Genomic DNA, 25,459 nt, shown 5'->3' with positions numbered 1-25,459 from the left:
AATCTTACACAACTTCGATCTTTTAAAATGTGTCTAGTTTATCATTTGAGAGAATTTTGGTACATCTTGATATATCTAGACCATTTTAAGGAGAAGGGTAATTGTCAGTCCTAGTAGCAATTCTAAACATTTTGGGTTTGGATGAGAATTTCTATTGTGTTCAAAAAGGCACAAAACCCCATAGTTAATTTTAAACTTTTCTAATATGGAGCATTTGACTAATGTCATAAAAAAAAGTTTCTCCTACCCAATTGTAATGACATAATGATTGCATATATCAAGTTTTCTAAAACATAAAAATATTTTATTCATTTTTGTGGGCTAATTTATTTCGAATCAATTTTTGTGAAAAAATTAAAATTTCAAAATTAGATCTTGTGAAAAAAATAGTTTTGATTTTAAAGTCACCAAGAAGGTACACTAATACCTAAAAATTTGTGCAAGGTACCTATTTGTAAGACCCCTCCTATTATGAACTCAGTAAAATTCTAACCTTATGAATATAGTCCTTATTGGAGAGTTAAATTATTCAAGAATTGGAGATAGAACTTGTATTGGGTTATAAGAGTTTGTGTGGTAAGGTTAGTGTATGATGTTAAATATGTCAAGTAAATCATTGAGTTGGTTAGGCCATGAGGGATATTTTTTATGGGATGTCAAAACTACCATGTTAATTTTTTTGTATGCTTTAGGTTATATGGACATCATAGGATATAAATTTTGTATCATTTGATTGATTAAAAAAATAATGTTGACATCATTATGCATGTATCCTGATTAACTGACTTAAGTGAATTTATAGATTATGCATCTTTTCCTAATATTTTCTATCTCATGATGGAAATTAATTTTCTTAATGATATCAATTAATTGATTTGAAAATACATCACATTGTAATGAATATGACCTACATGAGATGATTGAGATAATTATGAAAATCATAATTCAAAGCCCATTATGAGATTAAGATTCAACTGTAAATTATTTATGGTTATGCACCTCATCCTATAATTTCTATCTCTTGATGATAAATGAATATTCTTAGTATATTGCATTATGACTAATTGATTTGAATAAATCTTATAATGTGATGATTTTCATGTGATGTTATTAATCATGTTAGAACGTACTTACATATTTGGATTAAGATTTGTTTGTCATGATTATTTAATGGAAAGGAATTGAAATTCTGCATTTTATGTTTGATTCCTATATTGTCTATGTATATGTGAGGTGTCCTTGTAAATAAAAATAAGTAAGAATGATCATGATGTACTATATTTTGCAATAAATATTAGAGAATGTCAATGAATGTGAGAGATGTGATGCTAATTTATGCAACTTGATTTTGAGATGCTATAGTGACAAGTTTACATATTGTTTACTTTATCATGGAAATTGGGTTTTATGAGTTTAATGCTAGAGTTTCCATGTTTGTTGATTATATATGTCTCATATTGGACTACTGATATTTTTCATAAGTGTGCACGAAGTATAACCATGGACATATGGAGAACCTTTGCTAGGTAACTTGTGTGCTATCCTTGTGAAACCAAGGTTGACACTAAGGAAGTACATAACCTAATTGTAATTGTAATTGTATTTTTATTTTTGAAAATTATATTGGAGTGAATTATGTTCTTTGTTAAATATAATTGTGAATACCCATGTTGACATGCCTAGTGTTTGTAAAAGTGACGTGTTTAATGTGGTCTTAATTGACATGTGTATTGCGATGTGGCAAGTCATGTGAGTTGGGTAGGTAGTAGAGTGACCCTTGAGTGACCATATAGGTGTCCTAAGTGAGATTTCTTGTTTATAGAATCAAGATGGTTGTCTCATCACCCAATTTAGTAGGTCAACACTTAGTGAAATTTTGGAGGGCAAAAAATGACTCTAGGGGGCATCGTAGGCTTGAAATGACTGGTCTTATGGGTATACTATGGGTTAGGGGGTATTTCTAGGCCATTTGAGCTTCCCAAAGTCCAATTATGGCCTTCCAAAAATGCCTTAATAGAGAATGATGAATCTTGGGGTTAGAAAAAAGGGGTTCTTACCAAAACCAAGAAAAGTCACTCTCATGATGAGTAGTAGGTAAGAGTGGTTGGGAGCCTTCTTAGAGGTGTTATGGAGGAAATGGTAGGCTAATTCCCACTCTCCCATTTAAGAGACCACTAGTGAAGTTAGTAGATCTTAGGATGCAATGGACCTTGATTAGTATTCTTATTATTTATAAAATAATTGAATATCATATTGTTATAAATAAAAAATGAATCTCATTATGTTAGATTTAATATTAATTAGATCAGTTAAATACTAATATGGAAATTATAATATTAAATTATAATAATGCATGGAATATTGGTATACTAATGGTAATATAAATCATACATTACAAATCATCAATGAAATGGATGCAGTACATCTTTTTGACGTGGCATTCTACATGGCAATAAAAGACAAGCCACAAACATATTAAAGGTAGAAAAAGGAAAAAGGTGTTGTGGAGAAAAGGACACAAGTCAAATAGCAAATTTTCCACCTCAACAAGATACCACTCCATGTACACCTTCCAATCATCAAATTTGCAAGCACATCAACAAGGACACCTTGCCATTCACATTGTACTAGTCATGTCATCAGTCATAGTCAGCACTGATCCACCACAAGAGGTATAGACAATATTATTTTCCATGGCCCATACATATATTTGAATTAAAATTTATGTTAGGCATCCCCAAAGGTGATAGTTATTAAATGTTATAAATATTTATTAAATTCAGTTATAAATAATGCACATTAGTGGTAATCAATCCTATGCATGGAAAAATAAGCTTTAAGATCAAGTAATAATATATTAATCTATTAGGAGAATTATAAGACTCAAAGCATGGAGGTAGCAAGGTATTAACACCTTGAACCAACCACCATGGCTGAGAATTCTATGTGTTGCCAAAATATTTTGACATTGTCAAACATATGCATATGTCATTGGCCTTGGATAGAGGATGCCCATCCAAGAATAATCTTAAGGGGTGCACTCCCAAGATGATGGTGAAGTAGCTATGAGCTATGAATCCCAATCTGGAGAGATCCTTAAGATTGGGATTAACTTAGAGGGTAGAATAATATAGTTAGTTTTATTATTATAATGTTTAATTTTGCAGGTATTACTTCTCCTTAACTAACCCTATTAGTGGGGACATTACATAGGATTCTTAAGAATTTGGATAAGTCAAGGAGAAATATTGGAAAGGAAGGAGAGAAATCTTGGTAGGAGAGAGCTCAAATCAACCCCTATCATGTACATTTTATGTTCAAGAAAAAATTATGGCATTATACTCTTGTGTTTGTGTTGTATTCTCCTGCGTATTGCTACAAATATTTGTATTATGGTTGTTTCTTGTGATTTTTTTTAATCATGAAAATTTTATGGTGTTCATGTGAGTTTTCATGATATCTTTCCTTGATTTTACCAAGTGTTCAATGGGTTACAAGGTGAGACTCAACCTTGGGAGGGAAGAGAACCTTGTTGGTTGAAGGGTGTATGGGGAATGCATTTGGGTGGAGATTCTCTCCTTGTGAAGGAGATGGATTCCATATGGGTATTATGGGCCCCATATGCCACATTTTCTTGGGGGCCATAAGGGATATTTCTTGGGGGCCATAGGGTTTTGAATAAATGCCTTGTGAAGGCATGTGAGAGTGTATGTGTAGACTTATGAAGGCATCTATTTTTATATTCAATGTGGATTCTCCCCATTTGTTCATTTTCACCTTCACCCTTGAAATGGATCAATAGTTATCCTAAGTGCAAGCCTTTATTGGGAGTATTGTGTTGTGGTGTAAAATACACTATGTAAATATGTCTGTATGAATGGTTGCAATATATGTGTTTCCCCACCTAGCTAAGTTTCTCTCAGCTTGGGGGTGGCCTTGAAGAGCTCTATGACCAGGAGGTGAGCTTACCATGGGCATGTGTGAATTTGCATTGCAAGTTACTTATGGAGTTCATAGAGCTTGGGAGTGAAGATTGTTGTTGATATTCCTATTTTGTGCAAGAAAGTCAACAATTGTATTGTGTAACATAAATGGGAGAGTCTCCCATTATGTGTACCCTCTTTTGGTTCTTTTTTTCCAAGTATTTAAAAGAGTCTAGTTGCATTTTTTTGGGAAAATGAAATGTAGGAATAGACTTATTATTCTATTTCATTGAAAATACATAGTTGCAGATTTATAATTTAAAATGTTGGTAGATTTATTGTAATAACAATTTGTAGTTGTTGTCAAGTAGTAAAAAGGATAGAAATAAAAGATCCATATTTTTTAAAAGGAATGTAAAGTGTTGTATTAAAACAAATATGGTAATGTCTTCTTGCTGGATATAAAAGTTCTTATCATTTATATTCTATTTTTTTTTAAATTTTTATGTTTCTGAATTTGTTGTTCTATTTTATAAAATGAGATATAATGGATTTGATCTTTTTGTTAATATGTATGTTGTATAATAAAAGAGAGTTAAAATTTCCTTGAAATAGTACTATGAGTTATTTTGTTATTGTTTTACGAAAAAAATGGCAAGCAGTATTAGATAGTTATAGGCAACGTAGAAGGAAGCAAATACACTTTCTAGTTGCTAAATACATAACAAAAAGGAATTCTACAGTTAGTTCAAATATGATCGTAGTTCTTAAAAAGGGAAATAAAAATAGAACTTAGATTACATTTTAGTTCTTAAACCTCTGGAAATTAAATAGTAATCCAATTTTTTTATTTTTTTTAAATACACTTGGGGTATGACACTCTTGTTTTGTAGATTAGGTACCACTTGGCATGTTTGAATTGCACACCATTCAAGGTCAAAATGCACATGTGGTGGTATCTTAGCCAATCACGGTGGTTACATCAATAATAAATTTCCATGTGATGTTCTATTGTTTAACCACGTCACCATAACAACCCAATGTAACTAGTTGGGGCCTATATTGCACTTTTGTACATTCATCCTAGAGATGCACTTAAGAGGGATGTTAATGCATTTTTACTTTTTAAATTCACACCTAGATACTAATTACACTTTACTTAAGATTACTTATGGAATTGCATAGGAATAGTTAAAGCATTTCCACTTTATGTGGAATTATCATATTATCACTCTTCACCTTTATTATACATACTTTATTACACATTGGAGGATGATCCACCTCTAGTAAAATTGTGATTCCACCTTAGGTGGGTGATGAGTTATATCTTGATTATAATTTAATAAGATGATTTCACTTGTATTTCTCTCATTTACTCCTATATTTGTTTTTAGTCTATTAAAGATGGGGTCTCCTATGTGTAGACACATAAAATTGGCATGTCACCTATTGTAATTACTTGGAAACAAGTTAATCTAACTAAGAGGCCTCACTCAAAAAATTAATCAAAATTTCCTTAAATTAAATCAATCTCCTAACCGTGTTAGTACATTGAATCAATTTACTTGCATAATTCATCAAAAAAAATTAATCAAATAATCAGGCATCAAATCATAATCAAGATGATCAATCCATTAATTAATACTCCTATCCCAATTAATCAAATACCATAAAATGCATTGAAAATAGGTATAAATAAACTAAATTGATTTACATATCCTAACTTCCATCTTATCACTTGAGGAAAAATGACTTAAATCCTACCAAGCAAAGGATGATCACTTGTATCACTCACATGGATCAAGTGACAACTAATCTTAACCACTCTTTAAAGATAAATCCAAACCATGCCAATCAATCTCAAATATATTAAATAATCCTACTCAAAGCTCAAATCATTTAAGTTTGTATTACAAATGTTGTCAATTCACATCTAGCTTAATCATTACTTCATTATTGGCATAAACTAGCTTACTTTCTTTCTCATTTCATTCTTATAATAATATTTTAATGACACAATTGCATAATTACTCATTGAATCATCCATTCTAAGTTGTCTAGTCACTAATCTAGATTGAATTCTAAGAGCATAGCTTCATTAGTTCACACTCTTATTAGTTGGGAATTAATGAGATGGTCTCCTTTGTTTCATTTCTATTATTTGATTTCAATTCACTAACTAAGTAATTAATGTCTCATAAGTATTTGTGTCAGCAAGTGTAGGGGTAAATATAACACATTTTTGTCTCCCATAGTTGGGCCAAGCCCTTAATTTTACACATTTTTCATAATCATTTCCATGCCATTTTAAGATTTGACTATGTAGAGAGTCATACCTGATATCCTAAGTTGCATGAGGTTAATCATTAGTTGCATCCTAGATATCAACTCTTGCATGAGGTAAAAGTCAGATGTGTTGGTAGTATCTAAGCATCCCTCATGGGGATTCATAATTTGTTTAAAATCCTCCTCTATCTTTGATAAGTTTATTGCTTGTATTGATAATTAACATCTTGATCTTTTTCTACAATGAAAACTACCACTTCTAACAAGTAGTATTAGAGCTTGGTCAGAGGTTCAAATCCATGACTATCGAGAAAATTAAAACCAATAACCATCACAAGGATTCACAACATGGCTTGAGAATCTCTAGTTTCTTATATAATTCTAGTAGTTATAATAAGCATTAACATGTCAATATTTTGTTACAATGACAACTACTACTTCTAATAGGGTCATTAGGAAATTGGATCCTAGATTTATTGAGTCACATCTAGGGTCGTAATAGATTTTATTAATTTGATTATTATTATTTGGGACTAATGCTAATCATATGATGGTGTTTTATCCTTTACTGATTTACACAACTTAATTTTGTCTACTGGGCAATTATCAAAGACACGCTTACCAAAGAATCAAACACAAAACCTAAGAATACTAATGAATTCACTTGTAGGTTGCCTAGTGAAATAAAAACAAACCATGTGTTTTTATTAAATGATTTCTTGGTAACCTAATTGATACTCATATTTAGGGTTCAATTCAATGTTAGGGGAGTATGCCTATTTAGATAATTAGAAACCTGTACACATTAAATTGATTATTACAAATGGATTTGGTAAGTGGACATGCATCCATGATGTATTTGAGATTTCATTGAAGTATGAGAGTATTCTTTTTTCTTGTAAAATAAAATAAAAAATCCAAACATTTATCTTTCTCTATTTCGTTTATATGCTCACCTTTTAGAGGGATTACCATTGAGGAAAAATCTCATAGGAATGACCGAAGTGGGAACAAGAAAAGAAAGTTATTGAACTTATGCTAATAAAAAGCCTCTTAAAGATTAAAGGCTCAAAGGATGTGATTATCTTGTACCTTGTCTCATATAACTATAGACCTCATTCATGCTTGCATTCCTATGTTGCCTTGTATTAAAATTACAAGATGTATTCAAGAAAAAAAACTTACTATGAACTCTTAGGTTAGTAGATAATTGAATAATCTCTCAAATGTTGATCATATTTGTGCAAGTAATTTCCCCAAGACACTCTCCATATTATGCCTCTATTTAAAATTTGGAGTTATATAATACAACATTTTAAGACCCATTGTACGGTCTTCAATGACCATATACTAATTAGGTCTTAAGAGTTACCTAAGTTAGTGAGCAAAGGTTTTCAAAATATCTCAATTCCTATAGGGCTAGTGAAATGATAATGTTGAGCAAGGAACGAGAAACAATCCAAGTAAGTTAAGTGTGAAACAATGTTACCATAAGATAAGCAAACTCCAAGAGCATACACCAAGATGGTTCAACAATGGAGACAAGGATTTATAAGGGGAAAGCAAAGAAAACCCCTTGTGAGTATTATGAATGAAGGCAAATGCCTAGAGAAGAGAGAGAGAGAGAGAGAGTGTTGGAGCAAAAGTAGCTCAATACAATAACATCAAGTGCTAAGAGTGTTGAAGAAAGAAGGAGGAGCATCTCTTATATAGAGATGAGAGAGGAGTTGCATTTGTAACTCCCATTTCTATGAATGCCACATTCATAATAGGTGTGTACAAAGTGTCACAATCCTCTTAAGGAGGATAAACTAAATAAAGAGATAAACAAGAGTTGTCCTTACATGTGGAACAAAGGACAAATAATGACATGTCCTCCACATGTGTACAAGTGGACAAACTACATTTAGGGACCCTTGGAATATCCCAATTAATATATCCAAGGAAAGATTAACCTTTCTAACACCCCCCCTTAATCTTTACTTGGGGAGTTTACATCAACGTGTTGTAAACCCAAATTTTTACAATGAAACTGAAATCTCTCTTTAGAAAGTGGTTTGGTTAAAATATCAGCCACTTGATCTTCTCCTTTACAATAAAGAAGAATAATTTGATTTTCTTCAACTTGTTCTCGAATGAAGTGATGTTGAAGTGAAATATGTTTGGTGCGTGCATGATAAACTGGATTCTTTGCCAAGGCAATAGCACTTTGATTGTCACAATGAATAGGTGTAGGTGATTGTTGAGGTAGACCCAAATCGTCAAGAAGTCTTCAAATCCACAAAGCTTCCTTAGCAGCATTGGTACACCCTTTGTATTCAGCTTCAGTTGAGCATAGGGAAATAGAGTGTTCTTTTTTGCTTTTCCAAGAAATTGGACCTGAACCAACAAAGAAAAAATAACCACAAGTGGATTTCCCATCATTGGGATCTCCACCTAGATCAAAATCAATATAGCCATGTAAAATAAATTCATAATTTGCATCATAAAATAATCCCATATTAATAGTTCCTTTAATGTACCTTAAGATGCATTTAGCAACTTTAAAATGAGTTTGTTGAGGTTTAGACATAAATCGAGAAGCTAAACCAACACTATAAGCAATATCAGGTCTAGTAAGAGTTAAATAATTTAAACTTCCTACCAACTGTCTATACAAAGTTTCATCAACAAAAGGAGTATTCATATCATTCATTAATTTAGTTCCTAATTCACATGGAATTGAAACATGGTTAGAGTCATTCATCTTAAATTTTTCTAAAAGATCATACGCATACTTGCTTTGAGAAACAAAGATACCTTTAGGAGTTTGAAAAATTTGCATACCTAAGAAATAATGTAAGATACCTAAATCTGTCATTTGAAATTTTTGTTTAAGTTGGAATTTAATATCAGAAATCAAAACGTCTAAACTAGAAGTGAGTATTAGATCATCTACATAAACAATAACAATGATAATATCATCGTTAGTATGTTTAATATACAAATTAGGATCATTCTTACTTCTAGTAAAACCTTGAGAAACAAAGAAAGAATTAATTTTAGAATACCATTCTCTAGGTGATTGTTTAAGACCATAAATAGATTTGTTCAATTTGCAAACCAGATTTTCACTACCTTTTTTAACAAATCTAGGAGGTTGAGCCATATAGATTTCTTCATGTAAATCACCATTTAAGAAGGCACTTTTAACATCCATTTGATGAATGGGCCAATTCATTTTAGATGCTAAAGCAAGAACTAATTTGATAGTAGGCATCTTAGCAACAGGAGCAAAAGTTTCATTATAGTCTAATCCTTCAATTTGTGAAAAACCTCTAGCAACTAGTCTAGCCTTAAATTTACTAATTTCATTATTAGTATTCAATTTTGTTTTGTATAACCATTTACATGAAACTATATTCTTTCCATGAGGTAATTTGACTAAGTCCCAAGTTTGATTAGCAAGTAAAGAATCATATTCCTCTTGCATGGCTTTCTGCCAATGAGGTTGAGAGTTAGCTTGATCAAAAGACTTAGGATCGTTAGAATTCATAATAGTAGTCATCAAAGCATAATTACAATAATTAATCCTTCTATGTTTAATTCCACCAGATTTAGAAATATAATCATCAGCTTCATTGATTAGGTTTTGAGCCCATTTAGGTTTACGTTTAGTTGTAATGGAATTATCACTAGAGGAAGAATCATTAGTAATAAAAGTATCATTAGTATCTACTTGAGTATCATGAGTTGTAGGAGCAGAAATAATCGGTGGTACTTGATTTGAAGGACTAAGAGAAAGAGTAGGGTTAAAAGAAGGAGGTTGGTCCTCCACCAGCACAATTTTAGTGCCATTGAATTCTTCATCATGTGTAGTAGAGCAATCATGGACTCCATTTTTTGCAATACAAACATCTCTAGCAATTTGAACTTTGTTAGTAGTGGAATCATAAACACGATAACCCTTAGTGTTTTCATCATAGCCAACAAACATATAAGGAGATGACTTAGCATCTAATTTATGCCTTTTCTGTTTAGGCGTATGAACATAAGCAATAGAACCAAATATACGTAAATGATGTAAATTCGGTTTCCTACCAGACCAAGCCTCTTCTGGAGTGATAGCCTTGAGAGCTTTGGTAGGAGTCCGATTAAGAATATAAGTTGCACAAAACATGGCTTCAGCCCAAAATTTATAATGCAGATTCTTAGCATGCAACATGCTTCTAGCCATTTCAACAATGGTCCGATGCTTTCTTTCCGCCATACCATTTTGTTGTGGTGTATAAGGAATAGTAAGCTCGTGTTTAATTCCACATGATTTCAAATAAGAATGAAAAGCATTATTCACATATTCCTTCCCATTATCAGTTCTAAGAATTTTAAGTTTATACCCAGATTGCCTTTCAACATATAACTGAAATTCAATGAATATATCAAGAACTTGATCCTTGCTATGCAAAAAATAGATCCAAGTTCATCTAGAAAAATCATCAACAAAGGTAAGTGCATACCGAGAACCTTGGATGGAGGTATTCTCCATGGGGCCCAAAAGATCACTATGGACAAGATGCAACTTATGATTTTCCACTTGGAAAGGGCTCCCTATGCATCTTACCACTCATACAACCTATACAGGCAATCTTGGAAGGAATAATGTGAGGCAAGCCATCAACCATATTATGCTTTTGCATGAAAGTAATATAATCGAAATTTAAATGACCAAGTCTTTCATGCCATATATTGAAATCAATAGAAGTATGTAAAGAATATCGTGAACTAGCAAATTCATGGAATTTAAACAAATTGTCATTATCCATTTTAGCATGAGCAATCACTTTGAGAATTTGAGGATCTATGATATAACATGTATCTTTGTAGAATTCAACTTTATAGTTCTGACATAACTGTGAAATAGAAAGCAGATTAGTTTTCAAGTCAGGTACATATAAAACATCATGAAATTTACCATTAGGAATAGTAACATCACCTAATCTTTCAACTTTACAAGTCTGATTATTAGCTAACTGAATAGGAATGTTAGCAATATCAGGTTGTAAAGAATCAAAAATTTCTTTATGAGAAGTGACATGTTGTGATGCACCACTATCAACAATCCATTCTAAAGGTCTACAAAGATTAAAGCTACAAGTAAAAGCATGACAAGGATTAGAACTAGTCGAGTTACCTTTTTTATGGTTTGAGGTTTGATGATTGTTACTATGATTCATAGGTTTTTTATCATTTTGCTTTTTAAAACAGTTATTGACAAGATGACCATCTTTGCCACAATAAGAACAATGAGGTTTGGAATTGGAATGATTCCTTTGATTATTAGTATTACGAGTATTATTAGGATGATGGGTATTATTATTATATTTGGCATGAAATTTATTGTTGGAGTTATTTGAATTAGAATTATATTGTTTGTGATTATTATTATTATTATTGGAACGAAAATTATTAGTTGAATTTCTAGACACAAATGCATGTTCAGTTGATTTGAGGGTACCAAACTAAATTAGCTTAGCTTCTTCCTGTCTTAATAAAGTTTGAAAAATAACATAAGTTAACTAAGAAGTTAAAGTAGGAATAGCAAGCTGTGCATGAATATTAGTTATAAACTGTTGAAACTGTCTAGGAAGACATTTTTTAAGAATAAGATGAATTAAACGAATGTCCTCTAATTGAACACCTAAAGCCATAATTTGACTTTTAAGAGAATCAAATTTTAAGAGAAATTCATCCATACTTTTAAAATCTGCATACCTGAGATCTTCGAGTTGATCCTGCAATTGTATTTTGCGGTATTCATCGCCACTGTCATACTTGGTTTTCAAGATGGACCATGCATCATGAGCTTTAGAACAGTGAGCAATTAACACATATAAATCTGGAATAATGGAAATACCAATTAACCCTAAAGCTTCTTCATTTTTAGCTTTCCAAGTATCTTTCTCGTCTTGAGTAGCCGCTGAACCGGGTTCAAGAGAAGGGTCAGTGGCTATTTCGAAGAGGTGTTTAAAACAAAAAATAAATGAGATATGAGTTTTCCAAGAATGATAATTAGAATAATTAAGTTTGATTTCTAGAATTAATGTTGACATGATTAAGAAAAAATTCTTCTTTTTTTTTAAAAAAAAATTCCTTAATTTGAAAATCAGATTAATTGAAAAAATGTTGTTAAATGAGAAAAAATAATTTTAATTTTATTAATTGAAAAAAAAAAATTTTTTTTTTTTAATTTTTTTTTTTATAAAATTAAGAATATATTTTTTTAAATTTCAATTATTTATGTGAGAGAAAACAAGAAAAAATTATTTTAAAAATTTTATTTGTTAAAAAGAATAAAAACGATAATATAAAACACGTTTTATGAGTTTGATTTTTGTAAATAAAACAAAATTTGAAAAAAAATAAAAAAGTGGGCAAAGAGGGGGAAAAATTTTTAAAAGGGTTTAAAAAAAAGAGCGGAGCTTTGGCGGTGGTTGCCGCGTGGCCAAAGGGTAGCCCTGGTCGGTGGAAATGGCGGGTTAAAAGAGTTTTAAAAAAATGCGAAAAAGATAAGGACGCGGGCGCGGCTGCGCAGGCGGCGGTTGCCGCGTGGCCTGGTCGTAGGCCGCGCCAAAAGATTCACGCCGAGTTTTATGGGAGCGACGAAAGCGGGCAACGGGTTTTATATTGCGTGCGGTGTGTTGCAGACTCGCGGCGGAGGCAGGCAGCGACACAGACTCGCAGTGAAGAGGGCGTCGGCCGCGGTGCAGACTGGTGGCAGTGCGCGGCGGCGCAACTGGCTCGCGACGGCGAGAGGGTTTCACGCGATGGCGCGGCGGCTTTGCAAACTTGTGGCGGTTGTGTGCGGCGGTGCGGGGGCGCTACTGGCTCGCAGCGGTGACACGCAGTGGTGCGAGGGTGGCACGCGGGTGGCACATCCGCCCAACAAAAGTAATGCAAAAAAAATAAATGAGTGCTTTTTTTTTTTTTTTAAAACAAAGTTAATAGATTTATAAGGATGAAAATCCTATAAAAGATGCATGTTGTATGCTTGAAATTTTCAAGAGCATACATTAAATAAATGTAGAAGAATATATTAAAAAATTGTAAAGAGTAGGAAAATTTTTGTTTAAAAGTAGTATAAAAATTAGAGAGTTATTTAAAACTTTACTCATGTAATACTTTTTGTTTTGGTGGCATGCCATCCAAAACAAGAAAAAAAAATTGAAATTTACCAAGAAAACCCTTTGGCGGCAAGCCTTCCAAAGAGGGTTAGTAAAAAAAATATGAAACTTTACAAGAAAATCCTTTGGCGGCCAGCCTTCCAAAGAGGGTTAGTAAAAAAAATATGAAACCTGCATACACAAGATTTGTTAAAAAAGAGCTAAAATCACAACACAAACTTCTTCTCTCAATAACGTCTCCAAATAAGGTGTGCTCCAATGAATGGCAACCTTCACCACAAAATTTAAAACAAAGATTAGATAACCAAGCTCTGATACCATGTAAGAAATGATAATGTTGAGCAAGGAACGAGAAACAATCCAAGTAAGTTAAGTGTGAAACAATGTTACCATAAGATAAGCAAACTCCAAGAGCATACACCAAGATGGTTCAACAATGGAGACAAGGATTTATAAGGGGAAAGCAAAGAAAACCCCTTGTGAGTATTATGAATGAAGGCAAATGCCTAGAGAAGAGAGAGAGAGAGTGTTGGAGCAAAAGTAGCTCAATACAATAACATCAAGTGCTAAGAGTGTTGAAGAAAGAAGGAGGAGCATCTCTTATATAGAGATGAGAGAGGAGTTGCATTTGTAACTCCCATTTCTATGAATGCCACATTCATAATAGGTGTGTGCAAAGTGTCACAATCCTCTTAAGGAGGATAAACTAAATAAAGAGATAAACAAGAGTTGTCCTTACATGTGGAACAAAGGACAAATAATGACATGTCCTCCACATGTGTACAAGTGGACAAACTACATTTAGGGACCCTTGGAATATCCCAATTAATATATCCAAGGAAAGATTAACCTTTCTAACAGGATGTGAGTATCTTGTACCTTGTCTTATATAACTATAGACCTCATTCATGCTTGCATTACTATGTTGCCTTGTATTAAAATTACAAGATGTATTCAAGAAAAAAAACTTACTATGAACTCTTACGTTAGTAAGATAATTGAATAATCTCTCAAATGTTGATCATATTTGTGCAAGGAAGTAATTTCCCCAAGACACTCTCCATATTATGCCTCTATTTAAAATTTGGAGTTATATAGTACAACATTTTAAGACCCATTGTACAGTCTTCAATGACCATATACTAATTAGGTCTTAAGAGTTACCTAAGTTAGTGAGCAAAGGTTTTCAAAATATCTCAATTCCTATAGGGCTAGTGTATTATTGGTTTCCATTAATCACAAGTGTTTGATGTCCAAGATAATTGAGAATTTACTTAAGAACACCTTGAGACAATTCAAAACATCTCAAAGATAAATTGGAAACATCAAACAAACATGTTAAAAAAGTGGAAAATCAATTCTCTAACCACAAAAAATTAAACCTAGGATCTTGAGTTGTACCTATTAATCTTGGACCACATTGAGTAAAAAATTCATACATATGAAGTTTATAGTCGCACCCTAAGTTTCTCAAGTTACAAATTGGATAATATCTCAAATAATGGGTTTTTCCATATAGTTTGCAGAGAATTTGGTCCTTGATTTAAGTACCATTTTGGAAATTTTGTTAGGTCATATCATCACACTCAATAAAAAAAGGGGCTTACAATATTATTGTCATCATGTTCTATCCTATTATTGACTAGTTTCACATCCTACCTTTTTCATTTTCTTTCACATCATATTAATTAATCTAATTCTTAGAAGTCAATCATCGAAGCATACTAACCCTCATCTAGACAATTAAAACTAACATTACCCTCTCATCTAATCAATTTAATCATTCCAATCCTTGGCAAAAAAAAAATCAATCTCAACTACTTTACTCCTTATTAAGTGGGTTATACTTTGTTGGAAATATAAGAGGAGCAACTAAGAGGGGAGGGGTGAATCAGTTACTACTAAAATAAATCCTAGATCCCTTAGATGTCAAATAAAATTCAGATTGATAAAATTGATTGATGTTGATACTTGGTAAGCATACAGAAATTGTTGTAACTCAATAAATGCATAATGTGTTTAACTTAGCAAATCTTAAGATATTGTTAGTAATTTACTTGCAAGCATGAAAGAAATAACATGAACACATATGACACCAAGATTTAATGTGGAAACCCAATTTGAGAAAAACCACCAAATATAACTAGTTATTGTTTTTCACTCTTCTAAAGTGAGCCCTGTTAGGAGCCAACCCTGTTAAAGGTTACAAAACACACTGTTAGGTGTGACCTTGTTAAAGGATTTGATCACCCTATTAGAAGTGGCCTTGTAAGAGGTCTTGAAACAATTCAATGGAATTTCCATCTTGTTAGAGGATTTACAAATAGTTGTTAAACCAACTCTGTTAAGAGATTTTAGATCACTACTACAATGGTTAGAGAGTAACAATGAAATGACCTGATTGTGATGCAGCTAAATTTTTAATTACAAATCTTTGTTCTAGCTTATACTTGATCTTTCTTGATTAAATAACACTTTTTTGCTCCATAAGATACTTGCTTATCCTTCAAGTTTGCTTCTTCTCTTCTTATCTCTTTCAACTCATTCAACTTGCATACATTGAAATCACAAATTGACCTTTTAATTATACCTTCGAGATTATCAAGCCAGCTCAAATACAAATTAGAATAACCAATATTCATTACCATAGTTGGCTAGAATCAATAGGTAAAATAATTAAGCTTTACATGCCAAACTAAGAAAATCCTTTGGTAGCCAACCCATCTCGGTAGAAACTAGTTCTAAAGCAATTTCTTGTGTTAACCAACAAGAGCTCGGTTAACATTGTGAACTTACAAAATTCCTTTGGTAACCAAGTTAACTTGGTTAATACTATCTGAGTTCAATTTTCCTTTGATAACTAAGTGAACTTAGTTAACACTCTTTTCTACATAAATTCCTTCAGTGCTCGAGTGAGCTCAATAGATACTACCTTTTGTACAAAGTAGACATAGGAATGCTCAGTAGAAAAGGAAAACTATCTTCACTAACCAAGTGAGCTCGGCATGCACTGACTGTCAACTAATATGACATTTATGTAACATCAAAGACAACACACAATTAATTAATTGTATCCAAAAATACTTAACCAATAATCACAATTCTTAAGTTCCCTGTTTAATATAAGAACCAATCAATACCTCTTCACAATCCTCAAGTTCTCTGGTTAATATAAGAACCAATCAATATCTTGAATATCCTCCTTGACTAATCACTTTTCACCATGAAAAAATTCAAGAGCTAACACTTTGTTTGACCAAGAATATCCTAATTCTCAAAATCAAAAAGATAAAAATACTCCCTTAATTTCAAGCAATGAATATGATTGGAAAAGACACAACAACCAATATAATCAAGATGTGAACACAAAATTCAAGATAGTTTAGATAGTGATGCAAAACCAATTGAATATGAATATAGAAAATATCAATAAAGTAAGATATGAAAAACCAATTGAATATGAATATAGAAAATATCAATAAAGTAAGATATTAACAGTAATAGATTTCCACAATCCATTTTTAAAGTACTAAGTTTTCTAAAGTAAGATATTCCAAAAGATGATGGAAAATATTTTAGATGTTGACAAAGAATGATACTTTATGCACTCAACATCCTTGGGAGTTTAACTTCCTAAATATTTTGATGTCAAACAACTAAAAATAAGAGAAATGGAAACACGTTTTTCCATTATTTCTAAACAACAACTACTACAAATAGAAATGAAAGACCTCAAGAAAGAAAAGCACAAGCCCATGAAGAAACATTCATTGGAACTCATATGTCCTTTCCCATTTTATAAAGACTTACAAATGATACCATTTACAACTAATGTCAAGATACCAAAGTATGACAAATACACAAGAATATAGATCCTCAAGACCATGTAAGAGAATTTTTCACTCTTCACATGGATTTCATGCATGAGAATACATACTTGATGAGGTTGATTCATAGAGTCTTGGAAGGACAAGCTATAGAATGGTTCTCAAAATTACCACATGGAATCAAATTATTTCAAGAATTTATGAAGAAATTTATCTAGTATTATTTATACAATATACAATACACTAGTGCAATGCTATATCTTTTCAACTTAAAATAAAGAAGTTGAGAATCCTTTATTACTTTCCTACAAAGGTCGAGTAAAATATTTGTAAGATATCCCAAAAAATTACTAAAAAATGAGACAATGGACATATATGTCAATACCTTGATTACTAAGATGAACTATGTCTAAAATTAAAATTTTTATGGTCAAGTAAGGAGAGATTACCATCTACAAAGACACCAAGTAGTTGAACAAATATAACAACAAATGTAAGTTCAATTATGGAATCAGAATAAAAATCTGGTGAATGATGGAGTTGTAGAAGCACCAAATGTACAATCTAAAATAATTGTATTCCATCTTTCAACTAGTATTCAAGAAAACAAGAATTTAAACACTACAAAAGCTCCAAGAGTAAATAATGAATAAAAAATGAAAAACATTGGTTTACAAATACCAAGTGTAATATTACTCCTCTCATATAGTATCTTGAATTATTATTTTAGAGACTCTTTTAGAGAACAAGATTATAACTCTACAAAAGTCCAGACCGTGGGAACTATAAGTTATGCCAAAATGGTGGAATAGTAAGTATTATTGTGATTTCCATAGGAACAAAAGACATAAGACGAATGAATATATAAATTTCAAACATGTGATTCAAGACTTGATTGATAATCATAACATCAAGGTGTATGTATATCAATCAAATAGTGATCATACAATAGTCAAACTATAATATCTTGCTTGAGGACATTATTTATTTACCTTTTAATTTGTATAAGTTGGAAAATATTTATATGATATCCTTTTCATTGTTTGATATTCTATATAAACATGTGTATTTCAAAGAGTCACGTCCTCTCATAATAATAATTAAATTATATTAATAATAATATTATTATATTAATTAAGTATTTATTTTAGTTATATTAATTAATATCATAAGATATATTACACTAATAATTATAGCATAACATATATTATTTTAATAATATATCATTTGATTCTTTAATAATATATTATATTATTAAATGTATTTTTATAATTATATTTATTCATCATTGTAATATATTTATATATAGTCATTTGCTCTAATAATTTAATATTTTTATTTATCTAAAATAATTAAACTATTTTATTTCATTCACATATATTACCATAATTAGGGGACATCACACAAACAAATATTACCTAATTATGAGAAAGGAGAATATTCGATATCCAAAGGTATCAATATTAGCTATACATGATAAACTAATGATGGTAATGTTATCAACATGCTAGAACCAAGTGAACAATTAGTGAACGTGATTATCATCAAAGGTAGAGATGAAAATGATAAATCTTCCAACATGGTTACAAAAAGTTAAGAACAAATTTATAATTAAGGAAGTTGATTCCTCATCTAAGAAATTGAGTATTTCTATCTCAAATACATCTACATCTAGACAACTTGCTATATTAGTTTCAAAAATGTCGACATCTAAACAACTAATAAATTCATCATCTTCAACTAACTACAACTTGCTAGAGTAGTTACAGTGTAATTATTCTTAAATATAAATATTTCAATTGCTAAAAATATCTTCCAATCACAAAGAGATGATTGACCAAACCCTACTTGTAACTAGTGTTTGAAAAGATTTAGATGTGGATAGGTTCCAAGAAATGGTTTGTCACCTAACCTCACCTCATTATTTGTATTTTTCTAACGAATATGGAAAACCCTTGAATCATCCACATAATCAATTTTTTTAAATTGAGGTTCTAATTCACTAATATAGAGTCCAAAATATCTTGATAGATGGAGGGACTAGTTTAACCATCTTCACATTTAATCTTGTCAAAGAATTGGGCATTTCAAAACATGTAATTGACCCCAAGAGAACTATGAAGAAATGTGATGGGGAATAGAGAACATCAAAAGGATTAGTTTTATTTCCTAATAGAGTGGGACTAGTGGAAAAAGATGTCATTTTTCAAGTACTATATTTACCATTGGTCTAAAATATCTTACTAAGAAAGCATTGGATGCATGCCATATAAACTATCTTGTTAACATATCATCAATGTGTGAAGTTTCTATATAATGGAGTAAAGATTACCATACCATCAAGTATGAGCTACTCTTGAAAAATCATTAAAAAAAAGATTATAGTTAATGCAGGTAATGCCCTCCTTTGCAAGGTGTCCCATATTCATAGTGATGATTCTTGCTTTATCTTAAATCTTTATGCTTCCAATTCTAAAAGGGAGAGAAAGGTCTTCTGGGCTAAGATTCTAGAGGTTATTAGCATTAATAACATAAATAAAGGGATTGTAATGAGGGATTTCAATTCCCCCATCTCTAATGCTGATAAATGTGGAGAGCTTGCCCTAGATCAAGAAAGTAAGTTAGACCTTTCGAATTTCATTAACAATTCAGCTTTTATGGATGTCGATCTCCTGGGGGGTAGATATACTTGGTCAAATAGGAGAGTTGGGGGCAAACGCATTCAAATCTATCTTGACAGAGCCTTTATCTCCCCTATTTGGTTGCAAACCCAGTCCTATAAACTCTCCCTTCTCTCTAGAGTGGGATCAGACCACTCCCCCATCAGTCTTTGCAACTCTTTCTACAAAATCATATCCAAAGTCCTAACCACCAAGATCCTTAGTGTTCTTTACCTAATTATCTCCCCTCAGTAAATTGGTTTTATCCTAGGGAGATAGATTCTAGACTCTATTATCATGGTGCATTAGGTTATTCACTCTCTTGAAGCTATTAAGAAGGAAGGTTTTTTTCTCAAGCTAGATATGTCTAAAGCTTATGACAAGGTGGACTGGAATTTCTTGATGGCTATCCTCCAAGCTTTTGGTTTTGATACCCAAGCCTGTAAACTTATCCTTTAGCTTGTTTCTTCCCTTTCTTTATCTATTTTGGTTAATGGTTCCCCTTCCAATTTATTTTTCCCTTCAACAGGGCTAAGACAAGGTGATCCCCTATCCCCTATTCTCTTTATCATTTTGGTTGAATTCTTGGGAAGGCTAATTATGAGAAAAAGATAGGACTAGAGTTTGAAAGGTCTCAAGCCTTCATCTAGTCATTTTTCTTTCACCCACCAGCAATTTGTGGATGATACTATTCTGGGGGGAGATGCTTTGGTCCAGGAGGCCAGAGTGTTTAAGGGTTTGTTGAATACTTATACTAGGGGTTCTAGCTAGGCTATTAACTAGGATAAGAGCTTAGTCTACTTCATCAACACACCATCGAAGAGACAGAGTAATATTGTTCATATCCTGAGAAGTGGTATTGGGACCCTTCCAAAAAGTTATCTTGGTATGCCTTTGGGGTCCAAACCCCCAGAATCTTTTTGGAACAACATCATTGATAGATTCAACAAGAAATTAGTTGGTTGGAAAGGTGCCACCCTTAGCCAAGTTGGCAAATGCACTTTGGTGAAATCTATATTCCAAAATCTCTCCCCTTATGCCTTAAGTCTCTTTGGGATACTGGCTAATAAAGCTGATAGAATGGAGAAGATTTAGAGGAACTTTCTCTATACAAGGGTTGAAGAGCACAAGAGATATCATCTTGTTTCTTGGGACCATGTTTGCCTCACCAAATGTTATGGGGGTCTTGGTATTATAAAATTTAGACACCTCAATAATGCCCTTTTAGCCAAACAAATCTGGCTTATTTTTTAGAGCACCGGAGAATGGAGGGAAATCATGATTGAGAAATACCTATGAAGGCAGTCTCTCATCTTTTTGCTTCATGAGGTTGAGATTCCTCAAGGATCTTACGTATGGAATAGGATCCCAAAAGAAAAATCCCTGGCTAAGTCCAAGGCTAAATGGAAAGTTGGAAAAGGTGAAAATATCTTATTTTGGCAAGACAATTGGATGAACCAAGGTCCTCTTATTGATCACCCTAATTATGGAAGATGGGCAAAGCCATGCATAAGAAGATATGGTCTGAAAGTCAATGATTATAGAACTGGTCATGGATGGCAAGACCTTTCTTTGATATCCCTAGACCTTAGTTCTTTGATATCCCCAGACCTTAATTCTTTGATGATTAGCCTGAATGCTTTAATCGTTAATAACAAGAAGGATGAAGTCATTTGGGGAGATAACTTGAATGGACAATACTCTGTCGCCTCTGGGTATTTTTTATTGTGGGATAGAATGGAGAAACCCATCTAGGCTAAGGCCTGGACTCCTACCCTTACCCCAAAAATTAACATCTTCTTCTGGCTTCTGGTCTAAGACAAAATCCTTACTTTGGATAATTTAGCTAAGAGAGGTCAGATTATCCTCCAAGGCACCTTCTAACCAGGGACTTTAGGGTCAGCTGGTGTCCCCCAACTAACATCCAAGAATTCTTCAACCAATGGAAGAGCTCACACTTTGGTATGATAACCTAGTTAATTTTCTCATGGTCCCTTCTACACTTCTGTTGGGAAATTCGAAAAGAATGGAATAACCAAATTTTTAGAGATAGGGAATCCCCTGAGTTTGTTATTGCTGAGAAAATTGAAGGGTTAATGAAGGAGAACTTTTCCATCACAAAGGATGGAAACATTGAAGAAGGTGGGAATAGCAGAGAAAGGAAAAAGGTCAGGGACAGGAAAAGATAGGAGGCCAGGTGGTTCTTCCCCCCTAAAAATTGGTACAAAGCCAATTTTGATAGAGCTTCCAAAGGGAACCCTGGCCCTTCTAGTAGTGGAGGCATCATTAGAAATAGATTTGGAGGAGGTGTTGTAGCTTTTTCCTACCCTCTTGGACATCAGACAAATCATTTCACATAAGCTAGTGTGGCTAGTCACATTGTTAAACTGGCCCTAGCTTATGGGATTAAGAACCTCTGGCTGGAGGCAGAATCTTTAAATATCATAAATTGTCTAAATGGTCACTCTATGCCTTCTTGGACCATAGTGAATGTGATCAAGGAGTTAAAGTCCAACCTGGGTAAATTCAACAAGATCTATACCAGCCATGTGTACAAGGAGGCCAATTCAACTAGTGACTAGTTCGCAAATGAAGTGGTCGCCAAAAATTTGGTGATGACATGGCATGTCGATGACAACTTTTTGATGGTAGTGAATAATTTTATTCTGATGGATCACATCCAAGGAAGTACTAAAATAATCCAAAATTAATAATGGGAAGATTTGGAAGATTGTACATCAGATTGGGAGTTAATGAAAATCATGCGAAGCTCTTTTCAAACCATAATAGCATATACGTATGGCATGCTTTATGGGTTGTCTTGTATACTATGATTCAAATTGATAAATGCAAAAACATTCTCAAGTTTCACATTTTGTAGGAGGCCAAAGTCTGTAAGAGAACTGTGAGTAGGTGGGGGCTTAGTGAACCTGAGGAAACCATGGTAGGGGAGAGAAGTAGGAGGGAGTTATCAGAGGAGGCAGAGAACTAGAAGGAGAAACAGAAGGTTTGGCATAAGTTGGAAAAGGGTAGTATCACTAGATTCTTGGAGAAGCTCCATGGATTTGATGTGGGCATCACCAAGCTTATGGTGGATTCCTAGAAAAATGGGAGAGTTAAAATCAATGGGGCCACCCACCAAGTCAATGTGGAATTGATAGCCCAAGTTACGGAGATCCCTCTAGAAGGAATTAACTTCTTCAGAGATAAGAAAATGTCGACCAATGTTGTCAAAGATTTTGTGAAAGATGAAGATGAGAGGAACAAACTCGTAAAGGCAGAGACGTATTATGAGATGGAGTCAATCAAAAAGCTTTGGAGGTATGTCTTAAGGGTTATCATTGAATATATTTCTCTAGCTCCTAGATTTGATAGGATTAGAATGCATCATTTCGTTCTGCTTAATCATTTTAGGCATGGAATAAAAATCTCTTTTCCTTTTTATCTTTTTACCTCCATGAGAAAGATTATCGAGGGTTTTAAGAGGAAACCTATTGCCAACCCAGATTTTCATGAGAGATTACTTCTCTTGGTCTATAAGTATCTGAAGATTCAAACTAGGGGAAAATCCCTCAGTGATACTAGGTGTTCTTCTGAGGAAACTGGGAGTTCGGATTTAGAGGATGAGCATTGCATAAAATTGGAAGAAGAGGATAATACTTCCTCTAAAGGTAAAACCCCTAAGGAGGAAAGGAAAGTCACTCCTTCTACTCTCATTCCCTATAGAAAAAGCTCAAGAGGCTTAACCCCCAATCCCCCTAAGCTTGAGCTTTAGGAAGAGGAGGAGGATAATGATGAAGAAGAGGATACAGAATCAAAGGAAGAGAAGAAGGGGGAGGATGATATGGAGGAGGAGAAGGGGAGGGAAAGTGAAAAGGAGGAGGATTTAGCTTCCATGTCTGGGAATCCCAAGAAAAGGAAAGAAAATGAGGCTTTGCTACTGGAAGAAACCAACAACTAGATTCCTGAGACTCCAGGCCCTGACCCCTCTATTTCTCCATTTGAGGGGAAGATAGAAATTATGGTCAAAGAGAGTGGGGAGGTGATAATGAAAAACAAGAGGAGGTCTTGGAGAAATTTTAATATGAATACTGTGAAATTGGGGATAGTCAAGGAGCTAATGAATCTCCAAGTAATGGAAGACAATGATGACAAAGCCCACTTTGATGAGCTCATAGACCCTATTCTATATGTTATCTCTGATAATGCGAGGGAAACTGGGCTTAATCTTCTAAACAATGCAAAGAACAACATGATAGACAATTTTTGATCTATCAAATGGTTGTTCCATGAAATTGAAGATCTTAAGGGGAAAAAAAGCCAGGAAAGAAGCTAGGGAATCAGCAGCAACCAGGGGCACAATGAAGAGAAGAGAAGCTAGGATGGAAGCCAATGGCATTGCAACGTCCAAGGACACAATGCTGACCAAGAGGATAGAATCACCAAGGTTGAACAAAGAGTCCAAAGGATGGAGTTCTCCCATCAAAACCTGGATAATCAGGTGATTGCTACATTGAACACCCTAAATGAGAATATTAATAGTCTGGGTGAATCACTGATGAGTGCTAGGATTGGTAGGGATAAGATAGAGAAGGCTACCTTGGACATTGGGCAGGTTGAGGATGATTTGAAAGAAACCAAGGATCTGGTAGATGCTCAAAACCAGGACCAGGAGGACGTGGATAATCAGAAGACCAATGAAGCTGTAGAGACCCTGCAGGTTCTTGATAGGGAGAACTAATATTTAGTGCTTTCTTTTTGTCTCATCTATTTCTAGTGTAGCTGGTTTTTTGTATCCTGGCTGCAGCCCTATCATGGGTTTGGCTTTTGATAAGAAGATGTATTGTAGCTGGACTTTATTTAATATTTCTATTTCATATATGTTGTAAAAACTTTTGGGTTTTAGGATCCCTATAAAACCTATTTTACTTAATCAAAAACATTGTTGAAGGTTCTAAACACTAGTAAACCACCATAAAGAAAGTCACCCTTTAGGACCAAATGAAAGCAAGAGTTATAATAGATTCACATTCAAAAGAGAACTTAGTGTCAATAGAAATGGTAGAAAAAATAAAATTGAGAAAAATCCCTAACCCATTTCTATATAAATTCTCTTGGATTACTAAAGGAAAGAAAGCCTTGGTAGAAGATAAGTTATGGGTTGAATTTCAAAAAGGTCCATACAAGGATAATGTTCTATTTGATATTATTGAAATGGACGCATGTCATCTTCTTTTTAGAATTCCATGTCATAACAATCTCAAGGCTCATCATGATGGATAGAGGAACACTTATTCCATTAAAAATATTGGGAAAGTAATTGAGTTGCTACCAATATCTTACAATAGTGAATATCACAAGGATAAAGAAGCCAAAATCATGATTGTAGAATACATAGATTTCCTTAAGGTAATCAAGGAAGAAGGATCACCCTATTTTGTATTACTTCTAATACTACATCAAGAAGAAGAACCTATTATTGATGGGATAGTAGAGAAGAAGAAAGTGTTGGTCCTTCAGGTGATTAAGGAAATTATATACAAGAACCAAGATATCATTTTAGAAGAGTAGCCAAAGGCACTATAACCCATCAAGGAAATGAG

Source organism: Cupressus sempervirens, chromosome 10 (genome assembly GCF_028749045.1).
Source record: "Cupressus sempervirens isolate cs-2001-9-10 chromosome 10, ASM2874904v1, whole genome shotgun sequence".
NCBI lineage: Eukaryota > Viridiplantae > Streptophyta > Pinopsida > Cupressales > Cupressaceae > Cupressus > Cupressus sempervirens.
Note: the sequence above shows the minus strand (reverse complement) of the source record.